The sequence below is a fragment of the Rhagoletis zephyria genome, unplaced genomic scaffold (genome assembly GCF_001687245.7).
Source record: "Rhagoletis zephyria isolate East Lansing unplaced genomic scaffold, Rhagoletis_zephyria_1.1 Rzeph_scaffold_00718, whole genome shotgun sequence".
NCBI classification, from domain to species: domain Eukaryota; kingdom Metazoa; phylum Arthropoda; class Insecta; order Diptera; family Tephritidae; genus Rhagoletis; species Rhagoletis zephyria.
In genome coordinates, this window is record NW_016157802.1 from 154016 (window position 1) to 181908 (window position 27893).

Below are 27893 nucleotides of genomic sequence, written 5' to 3' on the forward strand. Positions count from 1 at the left end.
ATGAATGCAAAAAAGAAATGAAGTATACGCTCAGTACACCCCTTCGCCTCGGGGAAGGCTGCTCAGCTGCTGCTACGGCTAATTGTGCACCTGAGCAGCTATGCAAATACTTGCTGATGGACTGACTAATTTGCGAACAGTAGCAATACATAGCAGAGAATGAATAAACAGTTTGAGAAAAGAAACGCACGTGTGAGGAAAGAAAAACTATTAGGAAGGCATGACGAAAAAAAAAAATAGTATGTACTTGAAAATTTATGTATAAGAAAATTAAAAAATTTGGTAAGCAATTCAGTTAGTCGCATGAGAATTAAAACATTTTTTTGTATTGTTTACGGCTCTCATAATTCTTCTTGTACAACATTTATTTTTCTTTTTGAATCAGAAGCGTAAATCACACACTTAAGCATTATTTTTTAAATTTTTTCGATTTGATATAAATTCAATCGGGTGCCAAAAATATTTTATGCATGGAAATTTATGCGTGTAATGCATGCCAAATTGCCGTACGAACGCCGACTGTACTGAGACTTGAGTTCAGTTGCTGCTCTGCCAAGTCACTGGGGGCGGCAGCAGGTGACTAACATGCGGGCTTACAAATTCAATGTCAATAAAAACTTTGCAAATTGAAATTTGCATTAGAAAAAAAAAAAACTTGATTTCAAGTGGGGCACTCGGATCAAATCAATAAATTCAATGAAATATGTATAAAGCAGAATTTTTCTTGTTTGCTTCCATATAACAAACAAACAAACGCTATTTATTTTTATATGGAAGAAAACCGCAACACCTTCGGCAAAAAACATGCAAACGGTGATTTTTAGTCACTTTAAACTTGCACATTAACAGACTAAAATTGAATGGGCTATAAAGCTGTGTACTCAAAAAAATTCTAATGCCGAATTTCCACTAGGCATTGAAATGACAAAAAATGTATGCCATGTGGAAATGAATTTAATGATAATTTTTTTAATGTAATGACACAATTTTCTGTTAATGCCTGACTTTGTCATTTGTCATTTTTGCCATTTAACGCCTAGTGGAAATCCAGCACGACACTTCTGAGAAAAAAACTTTGAATTTTTGGTGAAAATTTGTTTTGCATTTTTTATAGAATTTTACAAAGTTTTAGACTTTTGTTTATGTGGGTTTTGTTGGCGAATAAACTCTATTGTGATTGATTTAATTCGAGTCATACTTGCTGACTGTTATCCGATAAAAAAAAAAAACCTCGGAGTAATTTCAATTTTCAGCAAAAACGCCAAATATTCTTTGGGCACGCAACGGAAATTGTACGAAATTCTAATAAACAACAAAGCTCATACGCTAGCGAAACCATTAAAAGTTTCGAGCTTTGTTTGTTGGATGATGGCAAACTTTTGGCCGCTATATACATACATATACAGTGGCAGTACAAATACTTTACATATAAAGAGCATTGCGTGCATCTGCACTCGCTTCTGCGTCATACGAATCTGAGTATAAACTTTCGTCAAAATATTTGCCAAGATGCCGGGGTAGATATTTAATCGGCAATTAATAAATATTAAAATCAAATTTAACGCTAAAGATTTTGCAATAAGATGAAAAAAAAAATTAACACTTAGTATTGTAGGTGCTGTCGCTTTTTCCACTTTACACACTTAGTTCTCATTTTGCCTTGTGGCAAGCCGGAAATATTTGCATAGTTGTTGGCCATTGTCAAATGACGCAATGTTTGCCGCCACGCGAAGGTGTTATTGCATTCTTCCCAACACATATATGTATGTACATAAGTACATATGTACATTTGTAAGTATTGCGTACAATTCTCAAAGCTCACCGAAAAACGTTTGAGCAGACATTTATTTTTTCCGGACAGCTGACAATGAATTTTACAAACACTTTTACACACATTGAAATATATTGATAAATTTGTATGTGGATATCGTATGTGGGTATGCATTTGCGCATCAATTCACAACACACAACTTGGTGTTGCACTATTTTTGGTAGCATGGAATTTTGACGTCTGTAAATAAAAAATGTATGCAAATAAATGAAGTGAGCCCAGAAGGCGTACAGTCTGACATTTTGATTTATTCAGTAGTCACTCATTTGCATATTTATAGATTACGAGTTTCAATGCTGATACATTACATAAATTTAAAAAAAAAAATTAATTTATGTGTATAAATCTATACATATAAAAAAATTGCAGCAGGCCGATGTCTGTACATTATATACATAAATTAAAGAAACACTAATATGGAGAGTCTTTATTCGAGCAACACAAGCCAAATAAACAATTTTTAGAATGTCTGTCTGTCTGTCTGTCTGTATGTTTGTCCGTGCATCACTCGAGAACTACTTAATGCATGGAATTGAATTCAGTTTTCACCAATGTATTGCTAGAGTTCTAACTTAAAATATAGAAAGAAAAAAGTTAGAGAGTTGCCACATGGTTTTGAAAATTGCAGTTTAAGTAAATATGAACTGAAGAGGTTTAGGAAAGTTTACTGCCGAAAATATTTTTGAGGAGGGTTGCCACCTATTCTAAAAATGTTATTCGATTGATAAAATAAATGAAATATTACAATACAAGTATTAAACATACAAGTAAAAACATTTTAAGCAAGCCGGTTATTTGCTAGTATTAGATAAAATAGAATAACTGCAATATAATAAAATAAAACGAAATCAAGACAACATAAAATAGGAAAAGATAAGATAATATGGATAGATATAGTGACTTCAATGTCACAGGATGGTACGCGTTCATTGGCTTTGCAGAAAAGATACTACAAAATTTGAAAACAAAAATTTTAAAGACAAGCTTTTATTTGTGGTAAGTAGTTCTTTCCATCTAAGTGTTATGTATATATATATATATATATATATATATATATATATATCTTCTAAATATGAAACAAATCGGATCATAAACGCAGGTTTTTCAAATAACTCGACTCCTGCGCCCCCTAGTGGATTAATTCCTTTCTCATATTGCACTGTCATCGGGCTCCAAGTTAAGTTTGAAGTTTAAAGCATTTAGCTCATCGGGAAATAGGTACAAAAAATGATTACCACATATTTCATTAAAAACAGGTAAAACATACAAAAGACCAAATAGCGAGTAAGAATTCAGACCAGGTATGCATTGACCTACAACCAGTTATAGCATTCCCCACTTCAGCCATCGAAACCGATTATTTCGCTTATAAGTTGTTTACATGAGGCGTTTTACAGGTAAATACTTCTAATACGATGTGATGCCATTTTTGACCCCAAACTATCTCGTTTTTTGTTTTATATTTATTTTCGTTCGAGAATCTGGCTGATTTTTCATTTAATGATTCAAGTCACTTATTTATTCGTTATTAACTCATTACAATTGGCACTATTGCATTTGAGCAGTCAGGCTATATGCATACATTCATACATGCATACATATGTACATATGTACAATATTCAGGGCAACGATATTATCGAGCTTTTAATTACAAAACAATATTACAACTAAGACAAGTCTATTGTAAAACTTCGAGCTCAATGTGGCAATAAATTGTTATGCTCTTTGAGCTCGTCACACACCAATGAAACATCTTCTGTTGATGCTTGAATCACTTAAACGAAATTTTTTTAATGAGTACAATGACACAAAAATGAAATGAAGCGTTAAATGTGTAAAATTTGAAATGGTTTGGAAGGAAAACAGCGTTCTTAGGTAGGTCTCAAATAAGACAAGCATAAAAAAATGTAATACAAAATTAATCCAATAATTTTTTTTAATTTTTTTTTTTTAAGCTGAATCGACACTTGGAAGCGCTTAAAAATCTTTATTTTTAGTTCGCACTTAGTCACTTTGTATTTTAATCACGACAATTGTGACGTTTGACAAAGTGAATGCTTGTTATATCGATTTCGAATGGATTAGTAAAAACGCTTGTATGTGTGACATACAAACACGTATGTACGTATGTGTATACATACACATACACATTCACTTAAATGCATTTGCATGCCACTACCAACCAACGAGTGACGTCATTGATCGCCATTTCTGCTTTCGCACCACATTTCTCCGTAAAACAATTTCGCTTCCACTTGACTGGTTATGATGGCATTCAGCTATGTTCAATTAGCATCGCATTGCAATTTTCACGCTGTTGCCCTCCGCATCATGCCAAGCGACACGATAGATACGACAGACACGACAGATAGAAGAAATGTAGTATGCGCATCATACCTTCAGAAGAAACAAGCGCGCTTGCTTCAGGCTTTGCGCGCACATACACACACAACGCCCATCACGTATACGCCGCGGTGTGCGCTCGCTTCGCCCCCCCGCCCCACCCTGCCACAGAGTCGCACTGCACTTCGCTGTGTTTTACTTGCAAACAATTTAAATTTCATATTATTAATTTTGATTGCATTGCTTTTTTTTTTGCAATTATTTGTTTATAAGTTGCACGCTCTGGCTGATTTTCGCTGCTTTGTTTTTTGTTGTTACGACGCTCTTGGTGTTGTTGTGTGCATGTCTATGTAAACTTGTTGTTGTAGTGGCTACTCGCCGGCAAATTATTCATTCATCTCGCGCTCGCTCGCCTGTTAGTCAAGGTAAAGGTCAAGTTGTTCATATAAAATAATAATCAAGCAAATTATCACATTCATTGGCGAAGCGTTTCAAGTCAGCTGGTATTAAGTTAAGACATACAGACATAAATGTATTCAAATAAGTCAGCGGATATGCATTCCGTGCAAATGAAAGCAGCTGACTTAGGTGCTGCATTAGCATTTAAAATTTTGATAGCATTTAAGCTAAACAGCAGCAACTGGACTGACAACTTTGTACTGATTCTGTAGGTTTTGAAATGGTCTAGAGGTTCCTCTATGCACAGAGCTGTAGTGTTTCTATAAAAACACCAATGAAATGCAATTCGATTAGTAGTTGGTATGTAAAAGTAAACCTCTCAGCATAAGTGATGTCTTAAGTCGCGAATTGGAAGCAAATTTACCGAGAAAAGAATCGGACGTCGTGCAAAATTAAAATTTAAATTTACTGTTGAACATGGAACTATACAAAAATACCGAAAGACTGAAATGGAACACGAAAAGCCAAACCGCAAAAACTAGATAACCGCTTTCACATGTCACCGACTTGTGTGAAAGCCCTCATAACTTCACATACACTCTGAGCCACCAATTCGTCTATGGGTATCCGGGGAACCAAAGCGTGTGAAACTACAGAAAAGGTCCAAAAAAATTTTCGAAATTTTACACAGTCCCCAATGCCTCAGAAAAAATACCATCATTTTTGAAAATTTCTGAAAACATCCGAAAGTTTCCGAAATAATGCGAAAGCTTGCGAAAAGATCTAGAAAACTTCCGAAAAACACCCACAAAATTATGACAGAATCCCGAAAAAAGTTCACCGGTTTCGAAAATTCGCGAAAAATATTGCGAAAGTTTCCGAGAAACTTCGCAAGTTTCCGAAAAATCCCGAAAGTTTCCGAAGCATTGCAAAAATCCCTAAATTTTCTGAAAAAACAACCAAAAATTCTGACAGCTCCGAAAAAGTTCACTGGTTTCGATAATTTCCGAAAAAAATCCCAACGTTTCTTAAAAATTTCGAAAGTTCCTAACAACTCTGAAAGTTTCCGTAAATATTCCAAAAGTTTGCTAAAAATCCCGAATGTTTCAGACAAACTCCCGAAAGTATCCGAAAACATCCGAAGCGTTGCAAAAAAATCCCGAAAGTGTTCGAAAAACACAAAAGAATTATGACAGAATCCACAAAAAAAATTAACGGTCTTTTCTACTCAAAAACCTGTCAGACACATCTTGCCAATCCGTAAGCAAATAAAAAACCGGAGTTTTTCGCTCAAAATATTACGTCAGATTTGTGAAAATCATGAGGAAATAAAAGTTTTTATAGGAAAAAATATTATTTTTGTACCTTCGAAAAAAACGGTATAACAAGTTTTAACCCATGTATGTATTTACTTACAGTCAGAGTCAAATGTTAGTTAGTATACAACTTATTATTTTCATAAACAAATTCATTCATTATTAAAAAAATTTAAGTTCATTCTATAACACAAAACCATATAAATCAAAGTTTGACATTTTATATAAAATTCGAAAAAACTGAAAAAAGTTTTATCAAAATTTCAAACGAATGATCAGAATCTATTTTTATATGGAAGAAAAGAAATCAAAAATCAACAATAATCTCCAGCTATTTGAAACTTGAATGGGCTATAAGACAGTATACTCGAAAACTTTTAAAATATTGATGAAAATTTTTTGAATTATTGTCCTATCCTATATAAAGTATGAAACTTTGAGATGTATGAGATATAATTACGTTTCTGGAGATTCCATCATACAATTAATAAGCTTGATAAGGATATTATATTCAGCCTAACGGATGACTAAACTTAACAAAAAATGGCATGTGACATGTGTCGTTCCACCAGTCTTTTGGTATACCAACAATTTTATGAATTGATCAAACTTTTTAACTGCGTTTTCCCACAAAATTTGAAATAATTTTATATACTAATAAAAGTGCGACATGCACACCAATACATACGTATGCCTTGTTGAAAAATATTTTAAATCTATATTCTTAGCTTTTGAGAGCTCTGCATGAAGACATTCGTAGGAACCGTAGATTTAAGAGGATAGGAAAGCCCATGCAGTGCTTTTTTTTAGCGAAAGTTCAGTGCTGCGATAAATTACTCTTGTTCGGTAATAAAATCATCACTTTTCGCCGAATTACATGACGTCTTACTACAGGTGCAAGCAATCATAGACCACTTAACCTCACTTGACATTGGATCTGAGAAGAACAGAATAAAAAAGAAGCTCACATAACACACACAGAGATAGTTGAAGGGTGCTCGAGAAGTGTGCCGGAAATTTCCATATTTCTTCAATTTACTTTGACGCAAACATCCAGATTTGCATACACGCACAAAGGGCAGGGGTTGCTTCGTTCAAAAGTAATAGACTATATTAAATACATACATACATACATTGCCACAATTTAGTTTCGACTTTATTTTGATTGATACGATTTTAATATTTACGCTGACGCTGAGCGAGGAACATGCTATGAGCGTGTGAAAGTTAGTGAGTGCAGGTGTGGNGGGGGGGGGGGGGGGGGGGGGGGGGGGCTACCCTATGACAAATGAAGCGACGGAAGGTCAAGTGATTCTGGCTTAGTTGCTGTGGTGCTGACAGCAGTAATGAGGCATTTGATTTAGATTTATGAAGTTGCTCTGTGTCTAATGCTGACTTAGCGCAAAAAAAGGAACGGTATGGGCAAGTTCTCTGGAAAGAAGTTGTTTATGGTAGAATCAGTTCTAGATAGGATGACTCCATTGCCGTAGCATTCAAAGTCCCCGCTAGAAATATATAGTACACATATTTTATTTTTAGTTTCAAAAGCCTTAGCGTTTTCGTTAGGTTTTGAAAAATAATTTCAAATAACAAAAAAAATTTCGAAACTCGCAAATTCATTTCGCCCTACAGCACATTTGCAGATTTGCTATTTTTCATGTGTAAATATTTAGATAACGGAAACGATGTATTCGTGCGTTTTATTGTTTAATAAAAAAAAAATAAAAATTTTAACAAAATTAAAAAGAGGAAACCATAAAAAATGCCACACGCAAACAAACAATGTAAAAAGAAATTTTTGTTGAAACAAACCATGGCAGATTGCTTTGCAATAATAAAATATTAGATCGAGACATGAATGACTCCTGGTATCATAAAAATTGTTTTGACAACCTCAATAACAACAAATGGCAATATGAGTCAGCCACAGCATTTAAGTACAGAGATTTTACTGTAAAATAATTTCAAGCTTATTTAAATTATGTCCAAGCATTTGATTTATGCATTTATCTCGAAAGACTGGCAATTAACAAAGATAAATAAAAAAAAGTTTTAAACTGAAACAAATATGATTTACATGCCAAGCGAATTTTTCGTTTAATTTGCTGTCCTTCTGCACTTCTCAAATGCTTTTTCACTATAGTAAAAACCCCAAAAAAAATTAAAAACTTTATATTGGAGCAGACGGCAAGCGAATATAGGATCTTTTGGCAATAATAACAAGCACCTCTACACACTCAGCGATAGCCAGAACACAAATGTTCATTTTCAATCAAATTTCTTTCAATCGTTTAAACAAATTAAATCTCAAATATGTTCAAAAAGTAATTTTTCTTTCAAAAATTTTAAATCGCTAACGAAAACGACCTTGTTTAGAAATATCATGTTGTTTTCTTTCTCTGCAGAAAGCAAAAGAAATTTTTGTTTAATAAGAAAAAGATACAGTAAAACGTATTTTGGGGACAAAAAAAAAAATTGCTCCAGCAGGTTTCCTTTTGTCAACACAGTACTAATACGAATATTTTTGTATTATTTTTAAAAACATTTCCATATGGTTTTTTATGTTATGGTTAATTTTATTTCTGTATTATTTTGCTCTGCTAACTTTTTCCTAAAGTTTTTTTTTGTTTTGCTTTTCGTGGTCTGTTATAAACCGCGTAGCTGCATTTGAATTTGTAAATCAATAATCAAAAGGGTCATTGCCATCGCAAATAAGTTCAACAGGGTAATGTTTATGGTGAACCAGATACAAGATGTTTGAGAAAAGGAGTAAATTGTCTGTAATTTTCCATTGGTTACAGAAATTTTTAGTACCCGCTTAAATTTATTCCCAAACTGAATTTAAAAATATCACATTTTAAACCGAAAGGGTGTTTTTTTTTCACATCATATCATCATTCACCACAAAAAAAAAAAGAATTATATATTGCCACATTAAAAAATCGAGTAACAAATCTTGCAATTGCCAATAAAGTTAAGGCCATCTTTTGTTTTTTTGTTTTTTGTTTATTTTTTATTTATTTTTCATACATCATTAACCCATATGCTGCCAGCTGTTAGTTACACTTCATTAACAATAATAACAACAATAGAGATTCAGGCGAGATATGAGCACGAAGAAGATTCACACATGCAGATGGCGGACAAAGAAGCAAGTAAGTTCCATATACTCGTATAACAGGCGTACAACAACAATACATACATACATACATACATACATACATACGTTTGTGCAATATTGTATGAGGAGAATTCAAAGAAGCTGCTCCCCGAAATGACATGCTCGGGAATAAGACGTATTGCAAGATGTTCAAGCAGAAATTGAGCTTTACGATTGAATGCATTTTAAATGCTTTGTTGTTGTTTTGCTTTGAAGATGAACACTGGTGGCTGGCGGCTGGCGGCTGGCGGTGGCAAAAGGCAAGAGCAATAAAAAGATCGAATCTTAAGCTTTAGTTATCGCAAACGGCGCAAATGTGCGCAGAAGAAGCAATTAAGTGGAAAGAAAAAAAGCAAAGAAGAATTGGAATCGAGGGAGGGCAACTTGGAGTTTACATTGGCTGACTGACTGACACTTGGAGACATGTGTGCTACGCATGTTGCAAATGTATGAAAGGGCATTAAAATATTAAATTTACAAGAGTTCCCTGACTCAAATCAAAAGTACATAATTGCAAATAAAAGACGGTAGACATGCTCGAAAAGATCTCCAACAATCAATGAGCTTTTTAAAGGAAAGGCAATCTGACTTCACTCCCTTTCCGAACCAGCCGAAGCGAAGTCTAAAAGTACCGCTTCACCAAGGAAACCTGCCACGGGCGTGAATGGGCCAGCGACAGTTGACTGATGTGGCCGGGAACCAACTGCAAGTTGACAAACCGTTGGAAGCCACAGCACAAGGTGGAGATTGACGTTAGATTACGCTGCCACACAAAAAAAAAAAAAAAGCGTCGGTGTGAGGGGATCAGACTATCCTCATCTTATGTATTTTGATGTGCTGAACACGAATCTGAAGTAGGTTTTACTTCATCGCGTAAATATTTTTCCTAACTTAAGAAAAACATGGCGGATATTATATGCCATGCACGACAGGACATACCCTTTTTAAGGGTCACTAAGTCGAAGCATTAATATTGCGAACTCGTTTTTTAACACTCACACGTAAGAAAGCATTTTCAGATTAAAGTATCCTCTAAACACAAGCCGCGACGGCATCGATTTTACGAGAATATTTCTCGGTGGCGATATTTGTTGTGGGCAATAGAACCTTTAGAAAGTTAACTAAAAAATATGTATCTGCAATCCCTCGCGCCCTTCTTCAGAAGAGTATCATAATTTGTTGTCTTCTTGAAACTTCCAACAATGATCTCAATACAGCGCACTCAAAAATCGTATTTCGACGTTAATTGTAAAATATGAGCAAAGGCTTCCAAAGTTCAAGAATTCAACAACATATCGAAAAGGCAAACATATGGATAACGTTTCCAAAAAAGCACTGTTTTCATACATATAATTATGTGACAAAGTTATGAAGAAACGGGAGTAACAAACAAGGCGGATGAGGAAAAGCCAAGACAAGGCCAGCCAGGCGGCTGCACAGAAAAGGGGACCTAGAGGTGAAAAAGTGCGCCGTTGCGCTACACAGCAATCGGCTGCCAGGCTGGCACTCAATGTAAAACAGGCAGTGGGGCATAAGAGATCGCACAAGTGGCAAGAAAATGTGGTTAACTACATGAAGTGAATATACATATGGACATATTGATTGTATAAATGTGGTGATGTAGCCGCACATATGCGTTGTGTATGGAATGAGTGCGAAACATGTTGTCACTTATTTGTGCTGACAACAACATACAGTAGCGCCGCCGTCACGCATTCATAAAACTTTGTGACAGGCGGTCAGAAAAAAGTCACTTAAAAACTTACTTAAAAACATAGTCATGTGGTCATACCACATACCTACATATGTATGTACATTAGAGTGGTACAAGTTTTGTATTAGGCGACAAAAATATCATCGTATAAAACGGGGCACTCCTTAGTTCTTTTCAGGGAGCGAAAACAAAAGGTATGATCGAACCTACATAAATGTCGTTGTCGTAGTTGTGTTCCCGCTTCAGAATCAAAATCAAAATGACAAGAACAAAACTGTCGATAACGATCTCAATGTGAATTATATAAGAACAAAAACCCTGTGCAACGTTCACAAAGATAACAATTTGCGAACAATATCTTCCCGGACATTTCTAAGAGAACAAAATGGGAACAAAAGTCTCCGGTACGTCATGGAAATGAACTAAACAGGAACAAAAGTCTACGGAACTTTCTATCGAATAACAATTTGGGAACTAAAGTCTCACGAACTCACTGGCAGAGAACGAAACGCGAACTAATCGTCTCTGAACTATTTTCCGCATAGTTTTCAAATTACAAATTAAGTCAACGAAAGACTTAGGACAAGAACTTTTCTTGTCCAGAAAACATTCCCGAAAGTTTCGTTCCAATTGTGTTCTTCTTGAGAACGTTCCCGAGAGTTCGCATTTTGTTCTCTACGAAAACGTTCCCGAAACGTTTTTTCTAATTCAGTTCTCGTTCAAACCGCTCTCAAAATAGGTTGCTTAACCAATTGTTTGAATAATATATGTACAAAATACTTCTAGAGTAATACTTATAAACATTTCATGGGCATCCTCTTAATTTATGCTTATAAACTTACAAGTTTGATGTCAGGACCCCTATCTCAGAAATTTTTTTTTATACCACTCTAATGTACATACACACTTTTCATAATGATGTAGTTGCGCATGATGCGGATATTATGGCAGAAATATGTTGTCGATTGTTGTGTGGCAGGCGGCAGGCGGCAGTTGACAAACACAAGGCAGCGGCGTGCGGCAACACTTATTAAAAGCGCTTGGCATATGGAGAGCAACGCGACGACGAATAAACGATGAAAAAAATACAAGAAAAAAATAACAAAGAAAATGCAAAAATAAGGAAACAGCAAATATTCCACAGAAAAGGCACTCGTTAAAATGCGAGAAAGAGAATGAAATAATAATTTTTGTAAACAAATGAATCCTTTACGAGTGGAATTTGTATGAAATGAAAATTGAGCACGATCGTAAAAAAAAAATTTTTATTGTAACATTTCGCCGAAAATGTTCGCTGGCTGTAAAGAGTATTCAAAGCTTTTTATTTCAGCTACTTGGAAGCCAAATAACTACATAGATATTGTACGTACGTAAGTATTACAGCTGCAGTTTTGCTCTATTTGGATGCCAGGAAAAACACGTTGGACGGTGCACTGACAAAAAAAAAGTCGCATAAACAAATGCTCCTACTCTGCTGGCGGCATCATTAAAATGGTTATGGCTCACTGGCATAGCGACATGGATGGAAACCTGCTGCGAGCAACAAGTTTTACGAATTAAACATTGTATGCAGGGAAGCATGAATGAATTATTTTCATGCTATGAAAATTGGACGAATAAATTTGGCCAGTGGCAAGGAAATCAGCTTCGCAGTGGAAGTAAAAAAATGACGAAAAATCTGTGTAGGCGGCGGACTGAATTCACAAAATGGAGGGGGGGCTAGGCTAGCGCAATTTGCTCAACGATTGAAAAACGGATGAAATGGATGTTACTAAAATTAGCTGCTGACATAAATACATACGCACATTCATACAATGTGAAATACCATCCTTAGGCAATCAAGTGAAATTTGAGAGACCCAACAGAGGAAGTATTGAGAGCTATGATTTTTTGATGGTGCATGTAGAATTGGCGTTGGCAAAGGAAACCAAATTTTATAGACCTCTAAAATATTTTATTTTTATTTTTTTTCTTTTCGAGCCTGAGGTCAAGAAACCAGAAAAAACATCTATAACTAAAGGTCGATTAAATAAATTCTTGCATATGACCTCTAAAATAAATAAGGAGAAATAGGGATACAACGGAACATATATTGATACAATACCCTGCAGGAAAAACCAAAATTGGTGAGCGCAAATTCTGATTTACAACTAGCATGTAATTTTTTTTCCAGTGACATATGTACGCTTGAACGTAAAATATGCGACGTAAATTTTTGGTAATTTTAAAACTGGTGATATAGCAATTTGTTTTATTTTAAAACAAAAAAGTAAGTGCCCCTGGGCCACACTGTAGAAGTGAAACTTACGTTACTTATCTATCTATACATACACACATCTGCTTTTGCTTAAGGTTATATTTTTTCGCTTTTTTTTTATCAATATTCATTCATGTTATTCTGTTTTTCCATTATCTTCATTTTTATCATTATACTCTATCGATAACAAAATCGATTATAACGTCCATTAAAATACCGATACCAAAATCGAAGACAAATTCGATAAAAATTTCAATAGCAACATCGATAATACCATTGGTAGCTAAATCGATTAGAAAATCGATAAAAATATCGATTAGGAAATCGATAAAAATATCGATAACAAAATCGATAAATATCGATAACAAAATCGATAAATTGCGATAACAAAATCGATAAATATCGATAACAAAATCGGATAAATATCGATATAAAAATCAATAAATATCGATAACAAAACCGATAAAAATATCGATTATTTTATCGGTAGGTCTCGAGAATCCCGAAAATCTCTAAAATCCAAAAATAGTTCCCAGATTGAGTCTCTGTGTCTCTCTCTATATCCTTTCCTCTTTAATTACCTTTATTTTAATCTTTCTTCCCCTATCTTCATCTTTACATTTATAGGTATCCTCATCCTCCTCTTTGTCTTTACTTTTATGTTCATCATTTTTTTCAGCTACATATTCCCCTTCACACTTGTTCTTATATATATAAGTAAAGCTTTTAGATTTACCTTGGTCTTAATTTTTGCCTTTATCTTTACGCATCTTTATTTTTGTTGTTATTTTTACCTTTGCCTTTATCCTTTTCTTCATTTATGTACGTAGTCACCTTTACTTTCATTCTTGTATTGGTCTTTTTCTAAGTGTTATTCTTTAACCTTTTGTTAGCAAATTTTTGTTAAATTTATATATACCATATGCATACACATAAGAAGCACTTGTTTCCGCCCCAACCATTTCCGTTGCACCATTTCCGTTGCATCATTTCTGCTGCATCATTTCCGTTGCATATGCACAAGAAGTACTTGTTTCAGCCCCAATCATTTCCGTTGCACCATTTCTGTTGCATCACTTCCGTTGCATCATTTCCGTCCCAACCAGATCTGTGTGCAATTTCCGCTTAATTTGCCAATTTACTCCCAACCAACCAACCGCCGCTAAAGAATTTCACTTAAAAAAAAAAATTATTTTCATTCCTTTAAAAACATTAGGCCCGTAGATATAGTCAAAATAAAGTCTACTCTAAAGTTAAAAGAAGCTTTTTGAAATAACTTTCAATGAAATATCTGTCAGAAAAGCTGTTTTGAACTTTAGAATCGACTTTATTTTCACTTTAAACACAGGCCATAAATTTTGAGCCTTTTAAAAACTGGAAAAACGACATTTATACAAGGCATGCCGTTTTCAAATTGGCTAAATCGAAAATCGATTAATCGAGCCCTACGATCCAAAAAATCGAGAAACGATAATCGTTTTTTCTCATTTGATGCATGTAACATTGCACTAGTAAATCTTTAAAACAATTTATTTAAATTTGCTAGTACAAAAAATGAAGGGATCAACCAAGATTGATAGATAAATAGGTTGTTTTATCAATCTTGTAGTTGTTTTTTAGCCCATTCAATTTTAGTATAATGTTCAGGTTTGAAAATGCTGAAAAATCCCGTTGAGTTTTGAGATTTTGTTTTGTCAAGGGTGCAGCGCATTTTCTCCCCATGAACAAAATCTATTTTTACCCAATGAATTTCTAAAAAATCTTAAAATAAAGTTTGACTTGTATGGTTTATGCTATAGAATCTATTATATTTTTATAAAAACGAAAAAATGTATCAAGTAAAACTTGTGAATATTATAAAATTAAAAGGGTGCTATATAGGTGAGCGCCGCTGTACATATGTATATCTTTTTTGGGTAATTTACATAGAATGTGGACATTAAGGTTTGGTTAATTAAAAACTCAACACAAATTTTTCGAATAAACAATTTATGGTCACCGATTTGAATTCGCCAAACGATGTTTAGTATTTGTACTTCGTTGCAGTTTATTTTCGATATCAAAGTCCCTAGTATTTTCGCTGGAAAGAAGCAAGCAAAGTTAAGTAGTCAAAAGGGTGGGGGGCAGACACCAGAAAACTCCTAAAATACGCCACTATCCCTAAACTAATAGTTTAGTCTGGTTTAGACCCGCTCCTTTAGGTGGTATGGAGTTTTACTCTGCTTCTACTCTAACCTGATTGGGACCGTTAATTCCTATTACGTCGTATATGTGCATATGTACATCTAAAATTCAGTATCTCGATATATTTTTCCAAGAGGGTTAATTCAACATTAAAATGAAGAAGAGGTACTAATGTACTATAGCAAAAGTAGTTAACTTTGCAATTGTTAAGCAGTCAGATTATAAATTGTTTGCGCATTTTACTGTCAACGATAGCATTTTACCAGGAATTGAAAAATGCCAAGTTAGAGACAAACGATTTTTGTTATCATAGCAGTATCTAAATGAGTACATATACTTATAGCCCACTCACGGCGATTAGAATACAACAACGGCGACAGCGCATATAAAAGCTTTGTCATTTACCGAAGCAACAAAATTCTTGGAAGCCACTGGAAATCAAATGGATGTATTCCCAACTAGAATGAGAATTTAACTGAAAAAATTCAAAGCTATTTATTTATTGGTTTTTAATATTCCATAAAGCTATAACTGGCCACAAACTTTTTAATCATGAAGGCAAGAAACATTTAATACGACTTTACCACGGTTATAGACTATACCAAATACCCGATAATATGTGCGAAGAGGTTTAATGTTTATAAGTATATTTCACTACTAGGTGGAAGTTCGGCAAGATTTTATGAACTGCACATTTTATGATAATTTGGGTGTTTCAGAGCATCTAGCGTCTTAAATATCGATATTTCATTATCACAAGCAATGTCAGAACACAGCAATGCAGAGCACCGTTCAAGTGATACCTCGCAATGGAATTTTCATTAACGCATTATTCTTTCCTTCCATTGCTAAACACAAACTTAAAACAAAGAAGCTATAAAATTGCTCAGCTAATTTGCCACGTGTGCGCCATTAGCCAACAGAAGTTGACTTTGCTGCTAAAGCTACTTAATTCACATAAATTTCCAGTTCCAAGTAATCACTTAGGTACATTCACAAATACAAAAATACATAGTCATAATGCGAATACATCTAAATCTACTGGTAATTAAAAATTCTATGAGTGGGCATTTTACAGAAAATTTTCTAATCAACAAAGTGTGATTCGAGTAGAAGCAACGTCAAATCTTCTCACTTCCTCACCTACTTACAAACAGCATTCCTGCGACCTTTAGTTAGTAACAATACTCTAAATTCATACTATTAATTTCATTCCATCAGCGCAAACAACAAACACTCGACCTACAGTGGTCCACAAAATAATAGGAGTGCGATATTTTGGTCAGTTTTTGCTATTTGTCTTTTGTTTATTTAATGTTTATTGTTTTTATACAAAAGTCAAGCTGGGTATACAACAAACAACGAATAAATTCATATTTCATTCTTTGTACAAAAATTATTAAAATTCTGTAAATTTTCACCAAAATATCAAACTTTTTAATCAGAATCTTCAGAGAAAATTCTGGTATGCAGTTTTATAGCCCATTCAATTCTAGTCTGAAGAAGTGCAAGTTTCAAGCTGCTAAAAAATTCCGTTGATTTTTGGCAATTTTTTTTTGCTGGCACTGTCCCCATATAAAAGAAAATTGTCGAACATACTTTGTATGGAAAAAACGTGTAACACCTTCAACCGAAAAAATTCTCAAAAATCAACGGCATTTTTTAGCAGCTTGAAACTTGCACTTCTTCAGACTAGAATTGAATGGGCTACAAAACTGCATACCAACATTTTTTCTAAAGATTCTGGTTAAATAGTTTGAAATTTTGGTGAAAATTTGCAGAATTTTTATAATTTTTGTACAAACTTGAAAATGTAAATTTATATGGTGTTTGTTGTATTACCAGCTAGGCTTTTACAAAAAAATACGAAACATTAAATAAACTAAAGACAAATAGGCAAAACAGGTTAAAATATCCCACTCCTATTATTTTGTGGACAACTGTATATATGGCATAACCGTTGTAAGCTGTCAAGGTCAACATAATTCAATTTACCAACCGACCAAAGTCAGCATATCACCAAAGCATGATCAGTTGCTGTTGACCGGCAAAAATGTGCTCCAATTTGTGCGGTCTATATTGCACCGTAATTGCGTAACAACAACAACATTAAGGGTCAGCGACAACAACTTCACCACTCAAAATCTTAAGCTGAAAATGTGCTTAGAGCGGCAAATGCGTTGGGTAACTAACTGACTGACACTATCAACAGCGTCAATGTGGTCGCTGCTCGGCTGCCGCTGTATGTTGCAGCTAATTGGCTGTTGGAAAGACCATTGTTAAGTAGAGCAAAGCAAGCAAGTTTATTACACTTTATTGAGGAGCGTGGAAACCCCCCGTGTATTGCGTTTGTGACCTTGAGTAGAGAGAGTTCAAGTTTTTTTCTTAAATTTAGTCTGCGGTTTTCTGTGTCTCCTTCAGAGTAATTCACATTTTTCTTACGAGACCCATATAGCTGACACTAATCGATTTCATAGGCAAGCAGACAATTGAAAAATAAATTATTGACTATTTTATGGAGGGAAAAATTACAATTTGTAAACAAAAGCTAAAAATCACGAACCCATTTCGAAATCTGGTGAAATGTATGAGATTTGCATAAATCTGTTCACAGATGTCCACGTCTTTGAGGCAAAGCTAGTTTTATGATCCAAGGATCCGATGACTTTGTTGCAAGTGCGTTGGGGCAAACTCAACGGATTAGCTTCTGAAGAGAGAAGTACCAAGTTCAAAATCAGTTACTCAAAATATTCAGTAAATTCCTTGTGCAATGGTTGCATTCACAACCTTCGTGATCTTCTCTCTACCCAACTGAGTATGCCCAATAGGATGGGACGAAAGAATTCATTTTTCGATTTCATATTCAAATGATTACATTGAACCATGTGGAAACGTTTTTCGAACGGATAATATTTATTTAATAAAGTTTCGAAAAATTTCAATTTAGGGTTCTCTACACTTTCTTTAAGATTTTCTAAAAAGATTTTGAGTATTCAGTTTTGTAGTCCATTAAATTTAAGTATATCAAAGTACAAGTTTTAAGTTGCTTAAAATATCGCTCTGATTTTCGACATTTTTTTCCTGAAAATGTCTTCCGCAGACAAAAAAAAAAATGTCGAACGGGTCGAAGCCGTTCAGAAAACGACTTAACACTGTTCTATGTAATCATGTTACGCAACTTTTTCGCACTATTTGAATATCGAAATCGAAAAATTTACTTTTTCGTTCCACCCTAATGCCCACTCGTTGATTAAAGAGTCCTTCAAAATGTAGGCTAGTAGCAATATACCTCCCTTACTAAAAGAACAAATTTTCTTAAAAGCTTGTCAGGTACACAACCGACTTCTTCCTAACAGATTTAGAAGTGAATGTCGTCTCTAGGCACAACCGTCTGTTCTCGCGAAAGCTATAGCCCTGAAATTAAGAGTTTCCCCAACCCATTGTATTCGATTAATCAAATTCTCTGCCAGCTTATTGATAGACTAATGGAGCTTACAATCTTCCATAGCTTTACTGATAATTTCGAACGACTTTTAATGAAAAAATGCGAAAGCCGGAGTGGTAATGAAGTTTAATGTCATTGGGATAGCTCTCTAAGTTTTAGAGCTTTAGCGATACGGGAATTCAACAGCAAAAAAACACGAACAAATATAATTATAGAGTATCCAGAATCTAGATCGACATAATTTATTCCTCCTTAAAAATGGCAATTTTGCTAGATCAAATCATAGCCCTTCACGGACGGGTACAGCTTATATTTAATGAAGCGAGGCTTATGAAAAACCTTAGATACAGACGATACTCTCTTAAGCTAGGAAATATACAAAATCTGAGAATTAAAGCAAATCGCATTCAACTTACCATTTCCGCAATGTTGTAGTTGTCTATAGGGAGCACAATTGGCTGCCTGGAAATAAATAAAAGCAAAAAAAAATATGATCAGTAAAGAGTTTGCAAATTAATTAAATAGGAATGTATGAAAGAGTGCAAAATCGGCTAAATATTTTGCCACACTAACCTTCACCCAATTTGTGCGCTTTCACACACATACATAAATACTGCCGCGAGCATATGTAGGTATGACCAACCATTGTACTTTGACGAAGATTAAACGCAAACAATATCATTGCATATTCAAAGGATCAACTATTCAAGCGACAATTTACCAACAAAGTTTTGAGTACTCTACTTGAGTATGTGTAGGCAAAGTAGTAGGAGGCATCTTTCGGGAGTTGACGAAAATCAGCTTGGGGCTCTATGAATTGTTACCGCGTTGAATGGCATACCAAATTGCTTAGTTACCTGCATAGTTAGTAGCAAAGGAATTTACCACATAGCAATAAATCAGCAGGTAAAGAAGAATATAGTTGACCTCGGAACTTTAACGTTCAAAACGTAAGAAATTGCTTGTGTGGGCAAATTATCAAACTTGAAAAAGATTGTAAGGTACATAAAAGTTTAGGTAAGTGTTTTCGGCAGCACGTAAGGACTATTACAAAATATTAAAAGTTTATAGTTTTCAAATTTGTATTGATTGGTATGAATTTCAGGTTTGAGAAGATATTATACAAACAATCAGCGATCCATTTACATACGTTCGCAAGAAAATAAATGCAATAAAAAAGTAATTATGTAAGTGTTTGGCTGAGCTAAATATTTTTTACACAATCTGTAGTGGGATCCTACAAGTGAAGTAACAGATGTGGCAAACTGTTATTTATTTAAGCGTTCTTCAACCAAATTCTGAAGTAGAGCGTTTTTGAAAGGGTTTTCGAGATAGGGCGTTTTCGAACCGGCTGTCGAGATAGGTCAATCTTCCACTCAGCCGTCGATATACGGTGACGAGAATGTGAATAGGGAAGACATATTTTAGCATGTTCTGGCTATTTTTCTTTCTTTAAAAAATATGTTTACTATTTTTTATGAAAATATAGCTTACTATCAAAACCAAACCTTGGAAATCAAAATTTCAAACTTGGTAGAACATTTAGAAAAATTGGACTAGTTTTAACAAATGTTCATCAAAATATGAAAATTTTTAAACCGATTTTTTTAATTTTTTTTTTTTGAGTGTGCAGTTTTGTAGCCTATTAAATTTATTATTATTAAATGAGCAACACCTTTCAGAAAAAAAAAAAATGGAAAAATCAACGGTAAATCCTAGCTACATAAAATTTATACTTTGTTTTACTAAAATTGAATGGGCTACAAAACTGTATACTCAGACAGTTTCTAAGATATCTGATTAAATGAATATTTATTGAATATTGCTAATTTTGGACAAAAATAGCCAAAAAATGCCATTTACATTTTCGCCACTGTAGAACTGAAACTACTTAATTACCCCAAATTACTGAACCGAAATCAATAGCGTTCACACTTACATACATTGAGGGTGTGGTATGTACATACTTGATTTGACAATAACAAATTGTGACATACCTTTAGGCACTATTTGTAAATTTGCTCAACAGTGGCGCCTAAATTAAATGACACATAATTTTTTTCTTAATTTCGATGAAATTAAAATTGATTTTCCTAAAAATTTGTCTAAGGCGATTAATTGATTCGATGTGAAATTAAAAATGAGCCCGTAATCAAGATAGTGTGCATACCCCATATTAAATTACATTTGTAAGTACTTCATCAGTCCTGGAATTAATTTCCCCGAAGCCGTTTCAACTGCAGTCAAAGTTGTAGCGCACCGAGTAAATGCGAGCAGAAACAATTCAACACCTACAACTAGACTTATCAACACCCGCCATTAATGGTTAAATAATGACTTTTGTAGCAATAAGTTAACGCCTCGACGCGGCACAGAATGTTGCATAAATTTATGTGTGTATTTAACGTCCATTCGCAGCAAAAGCCATTAGGGGTCCTACGTAGGAGCATTGCATTACTAGGAAAAAGAGGAGAGCGTGCTTTCTAGGTTAAAAAATGAATAGAAAATAAAAAAAAAACAACAGCAATTTCGTACGAAAGCGAAACTTATGTGGGCTGAAATGTTGCCAGCCAACCGCGTTTTAGTGACTAACACGCGTACTTATTTTGCGTTGGTGTACAAATGTCAGCAGTTCAGTAGCGACGTCATCGGAATGCTGGGTCTTTAGGATTGCGTTGTGAAGGGAATATGTTTGTCACGGAGATTCAAAGCTTCACTGACGTCACAGCGCATATACTGATTAAAGCTTTGCTAAATTATTTAGAAAAACCTCTGATTGCCTTTTTCCATTTGTTATAATTTTTTATTTACATACAAATTTTCTTTTTTTTTTTTTTTGAAATTCCAAGTAAGTAATTTAATTTACTTACTTACGCACAACGTAAAACGCAAAAATTAAAAAAAAAAACGCATTAAAGTTTGTTTATGTAGTTACAATGAAGTGCTGCCAAGCTTACACGCATATGCCATTAAGCCTCTGCTTTGAAACTTTTCAAAGGCTATTTTTAGGCGCAAACGCGCACGCATCTAACTTGTTTGCCTAAACGTCTAGAAGTTGATCACATTTCACTTTCAGCTTATGCGCTCCTACACAGCGACAAAAGTTTATATCTACATATTTGTGAATAAATACAGGCTACCGATAGAATAACTTGAAAATTTTATTATTAAATTAATTAAATTTTTCACCGCGCCTGTTCTTATGCTAGCGCTAAAAAGTCATAACTTGTCGCATACTTTTAGGCGTCTCATTTCAAGTGCTCCACTTCACGGATACTTGACACTGCAACAAGTGAGTAAGTTTACTTTTCACAATTTCGCTGTCGCCTTAAATATTTATTTGTCGCAAATAGTTGTCCCTGGTGAATTGTGAGAGCAGTGAAAGTAAACGAAAACTTTGCAAAAGCGGTGGAAAGCGATACACTTGTAAGAGTAAATAAATATTATTTTAGCGCTTCAAAAATCTTAAATCTCATTTCAACATAGTTACTTGTCAGCTTGTTGGGACGAGTTTGAAGAATTTTAAACAATTTATGCTAAGCTTAACTCAAAATATGGGAAGCGATTTGAAAGCTCACAGCTGCCTTACGTTTAGCATATGGAGACTTATACATAGTTGAGTGCTATTTGCCGTGCAGTATTTTTTTGATTATCCCCTAAAAATTTGAAGCCTTGATATCGCGCCCTAAACCAAAAACCGTCTCAATTCAAAATTTTTCAAAATTATTATTATTTTTTTTTCAGTTCACAAACCATATATCTAACGTCCACCAAAATTTATTCTTTATGACTATTGCCTTTAACTGGTAAAATACTATTAAAACTGTTTTTGTTTTGCTTGCGCCAACTGTGCAGCATCAACAGTTTTTTGCCTCTCCTGAACATTTGGGATTTTTAGAGCTGTAACTGTTTTTATTTAGGGGTGCGATATGTGATAAATAATTCAATAGACTCTATAACAAAGTCCGACATGAAAATTGTAGAGTAGATGAGGAGGCTTGGCTTGTGAATTCTAAAAATTTTGGATCGCTCAGGTTTTTTAAATATCCCAACCATATGCGAAAAAATTCTGTTTTTGCGGTTTAGAAAGAATTTTAAAGTTTGCTCGAATATCTTATTTTTCCACCGAGAAATTTTATTTCGAAAATTTGACACTACTGCGGTACATTTTTTCAAAGGCTATAAGCAAGGAGAAAATAGTGAAATTGCCCCAATTCAAATTTATCCCTGAACAAAAAAAAAAAAAATATCCGAGCAAACCTAACGGCCCGTGCTAGAGCAAGAGTTATACTTTAAAAAACAGTCGCGATGCTAAGTAACCCCGAAAATTACCAAAAGCGAATTATTAGGTTAGGATATCTGGGGACTGAGAGCAAGCTCGCATATAATCGAAAGTTGAAAATTTGTTGAATACTTTCTTTGGATGGTAGCTTGCGTGGCCTTCATAGTTACTTACTACGGTACAGTTAGCGCGTTTTGCGCTTTTTTGATGTACTTTCGTTGGAATACTAAATATCTAGATTTCTCGGGAAAACTATCTTTGCCGATGAATTTGCCGATGTCACCTATATTTAGTAGACCTGGGCATACACAGAGGTAATGCTGGTCACTTTCTCCGCTACTTTCTAGTTGATAGCGGCAGCAAGTTCTATTAAATGTCCTTGATCTATTAAGCAGATCTAGTGTATTCGCCCCATTATAGTCTGGCCGGAGTTGCCAGGAGAATGCAGACCCATTTCTTTGTGAACGACGCCGATGGGACATCCCAGTGCAGTGCAACAGCGGATTCCTCTAAGTGGGCTCCTGCCTTCGCTAATTCATCGGCTATTTCATTCCCTTCAATGTTTCTATGGCTGGGAGCCCAGATAAGAGAGACGCTTATTAGCGCAGACATTGAGCATAATTCTGTTTTATACTTCGGGCCTAGCTGGGGTTTAATGATCGGTTATGCTAGTGCTAACAGAGTTGCTTGGCTGTCAAAGTATATTGTTGCTTCCTTTATTCAACCAATGCCTTTGACTATAACCTTACAAACTTCAAAATGCCTAAGACTACCGCTTGGAAGATGTTTGTATCATTCTCTAGACGGGGAGGCAACGAGACGCTGAGTTCCTCGGCGTGCACACCTTCCTCCACACCACAGTCCATCTTTAAGCCCTCGGTGTAGATTGCCTATTTATCGGTCAATCTGCCCCTCCTCCACTCTCTTCTGGATGGGACCCACACTTATATGTTTTTGAAGCTGTCGTTTTCCGTCGTGTTTATATCGCGTTCCCGTGCCTCAATTAGCAAATTAATTAAGATAAAGTTTGAAGAAGTGCTTATAAGAAGTTGGCTCGATGGTTATGATCTCAATTAATGCTTTTTTAGTTTTAATTTTTGACGACAGCATGTGGGATTGCGATATATTTTAGCATGAGCGAAAGGCGATGTCATGTTGCATATTTTTCGGTTGCTGAATGACCTTAGAATAGTTCTATGAGGATGGGAATATCACCATTGGCTGTAATGATAATTGGTTACCTTTGCCATGTCAATCGTTCTTTTAAGGTGAATGAATCAATTACCATGCTTTTGAAGTCAAAACAAACTTATTTTGACATCTTAATTTGATAATTATAAAATGTTGCTTCACTGGAGATTTAATAGATTTCTTTCAAACTTGGAAGATATAGCAACAGTGTTACATATTTTATTTTGCTAAGAGCAGAGCGGCTTTCTTTATTATTATTTTTTTGCAGATATACACGGATGGAGAGACAATATTTAATTACTCTTCGGAGTTCTAATATCTGGTTAAGCCCATGATAAAAAGCTGAGGCGATTAGCAACCTCTCAGTTGAAAAAGCTGGTCACATCCCTCAAATGTGGTCTTGCGAATGCTTTGATATTTTCCAAACTTCGAGACTATGTAGTCGAGATAAAATGGATATTTTGAAAAACATTGAGTTTTTGGTTTTAGTAATTTTGTAGTTGGGTTTTCCATAGTATTGCACAAATAGGAAGGCTCTGGAGTGTTAGAAGAGTCACAGGGGAGATGAGATGAGCTATCACTGAAGACGTTCTTTGCTCAACAGCTAAAGGTATAATTTCCGTAGCGTAGAGAACAGTTACATGCAAATACAATTTGAGTAAATGATCGTTATTGAAGTCATTAAAACTAATGCGAGCTGTCCTCCCATAGAAACAATTTGCAATGCAATTACAGTCAGCAACATTAGCTTGTTTATCGCATCGGTACGTGCAACAATTATTATAACGGACGGCGAAGGTGGTAACGGACAATCGTGCACTTAACGGTATATGCATATATATTTGTATGTGAAAAAAAGGTTGGTAAATAAAATGTATTTCAATATATAGCAACATATGTATGTAGATAAAGAGTTATGTGAACACATAATGATCGAACCATATCAGCGCCATGCAATGGAATCGCTGCGATAATTTTTTTGAGGCGTCGCAGCTGTTGGCTGTGTGACAACAAATTACTGTTGCAACAGAACTTGGCAATTTGCTAGCAAATTTTATTATAATTTTGGCTTTGTATAGAAAAACGTATAGTACAAAAATATTAGATACTTATAATCGTATGTATGTGATGATGAGCAGCAGCGGCGCGCCACCAGGTGATGACGTTATCTGTGCAAATTTAGCGACTACGTAAAGCTGTTGGCTACAATCACACCCATTTGAGCCGCTGTCGTCATAGTAGAACGCTCGAATGGGTATTTTTTCTGTACATATGTATATATGTATGTACGAACAAATGTAACCAACCTATTTATTTTCGGATCTACTACGTCCTAAATTTTTTTGTGCTGCCAGCAAGCAAGCAAATTTGTAGCCGCCAATTTTATTTAGCTTCCTTTAGCAATTATTTTTGCTGGATTGGCAGGTCGAAAATTAATATGTTTAAACAGCCAAATGGTAGCAAGCAGAATACATAGTGAAAAAATGCAACGCAATTATCTACTAGTAATTTTTAGAAAAAAAAAACCGACTTCAACTCCCATATAAAAAAAAATATATATATATCTCATGATCCACTGATCGGATCTCAACCAGACCACCTCTGAGACACTACCTTTCCGATGCAAAAAGAATTATCGAAATCGGTTGACGTGGTCCAAAGTTATGCGGTAACATACATAAAAATATAAAAAAAAAAAAATATTCCGACGAACTGATAACCTCCTCCTTTTTTGGAAGTCGGTTAAAAATACGCCGCAAAAAGCGTGAAATCGACCAGAGAAAACAAAATTTGTAGAATTTCGAAAAAGGTCAAAGAAAATCGGCAAATATCGAGCATTCTCAGGTAAACAATATTTGTTGTTTTGTATCTTTATGTACATATGTATGTATGTATGTATGTATGTATGTATGTATGTAAGCATACTTGCGCGAACATACCCAAATTTGTATGTCACAACTTATTTAAAATAAGAGTATCTTTCGCCGGCCAGAGATAGGAAAATTAGCATTTACTTATATTAGTTAAGTAACTAATTGCTTTTCACTTGATTGGTGTGGGCACAATATGACTCATGACATACAAAAATATTTGTAGGTAATTATGTAGATAATTTGGCATAAAAATAATGGAAATGATTTGGCAGACAAATGTAACAGCTAACGGCGCTTGGGCTGCACTAAGTATACATACATACATACATATATACATGCCAGCACTCGTATGTGCACAAACGCATGAAAGTAAAAAATGTGGACATAAATAAAATTTGGACATAAATAAAATTTGTAAATTTAAAAACCACATAATTTTTTGATTTTTTAAAAACTGGGCATAAATTTCGAGTACTTTAAAAATTTGACCCAATTTTGGGCAATTGAACAACTGGACATAAATTTCTGGCATATAAAAAAGTTTATGGACCTCTTTTAAGTTAAAAAACTGTAAGTATATAATTCTTCGGCATTTCAAACATTAGACATCATTTTATAGTAGATAATTTAAAAACTGAACATAAAATTTTGGCTATTACAATTATTTGGCAATTTAAAAACTGGACATATGTATATTTCTGGTACATAAAAAAATGGATGTAACCTTTTCTTAGGTTAAAATATGTATACAATTCTTAGCGTTTTCAAACATTAGACATAATTAAAAACTGAACATAAATTTTTGGCCACTTAAAAATTGGATATCATTTTTTATTTTTTTTTTTAAGTTAAAATATGAATAGGTCTAATTCCCAGGGGTTTCAAACATTAGACATAATTTTATATTGATTAAAAACGGAACATAAATTTGTGGCCATTTAAAAATTTTCGTGATAGAATTTATGACCGAAAATTTAAACCCCGGACATTTGTTTTGTAATGTTTTTTTTTTTGTAATATTTATTTGCTGTGTTTTTTTTTTTCAGACCTTCAGGTAAGGTATTACTATGTACACTGATGGCCGAATTAATAGGTATGCATTATTTTGCCCAGTTTTTTGGCTACATTCCTATTGTTTTTTAATGTTTAATATTTTTATAAAGGTCTATGTAGTTCATTATATAATAAACTAAATATACAAATTTTTCTAAAAATTCTGAATAAAAAGTTTGAAATTTAGGTGAAAATTTATTAAATTTTTATAATTTTTGTACACATTTTGTAATGCGCATTTATTTATATGTAGTTCATTATATAGCGAGCTAGACTTTTATAAAAATATATATGAAACGTTATAATAAAGAAAAGAAATATAGCTAAAAGTGGTCAAAACGGACCACTGCCAGAAAATGGTTGAATTTCGATTATGGAAAAGCACACAGCGACATAAAAGGGAATTAAATAAAAGAAATTGCTAAGTTAGTTGAAAACTACATACAACAATGACCTCGAAAATGGTTTGGATAAAATTGATGATATGGTTAACTATACCGATAACGATAGGTATATCGGTACTTATCTATTACATGCATCGCTAAAAATCGATTGCAAACATGTATCTCTAACAAACATTTTGATAGAAAACGATAGCAATGAGCGAGATAACAATAATGATGCTTGAGAGAACTACTGGCCTCTGCTGATGCCATAGCAACTGTGCTCGAACACACATTGCCGCTACTTGCGATTACATTCACAAATAGAAGCAATTGCTTGCCAAGTTCCAAATATAAATGTTTTCGTAATGAGTTGCGTGTGTAAATGTTATCCTTTCTGCAACAACACGTATTTTGTTGCATTTTTCCTGCGCTGCGCTACAAATAGAATATACAATTTT

At 34.3% G+C, this 27893-nt stretch overlaps 1 protein-coding gene across 5 annotated transcripts in view; it reads right to left on the minus strand.

Moving 5' to 3' along the window:
* LOC108361209 (protein FAM102B) overlaps window positions 1-19120 on the minus strand; it is a 61453-nt gene extending 42333 nt beyond the window's left edge. For all 5 annotated transcript variants that reach the window (XM_017613788.1, XM_017613787.1, XM_017613785.1 and 2 more), the window contains exon 1: window positions 19066-19120. The gene's annotated coding sequence lies outside the window, so the exon portion shown is untranslated. The remainder of the gene's footprint in view (window positions 1-19065) is intronic.
* Window positions 19121-27893: the final 8773 nt, after the last annotated feature.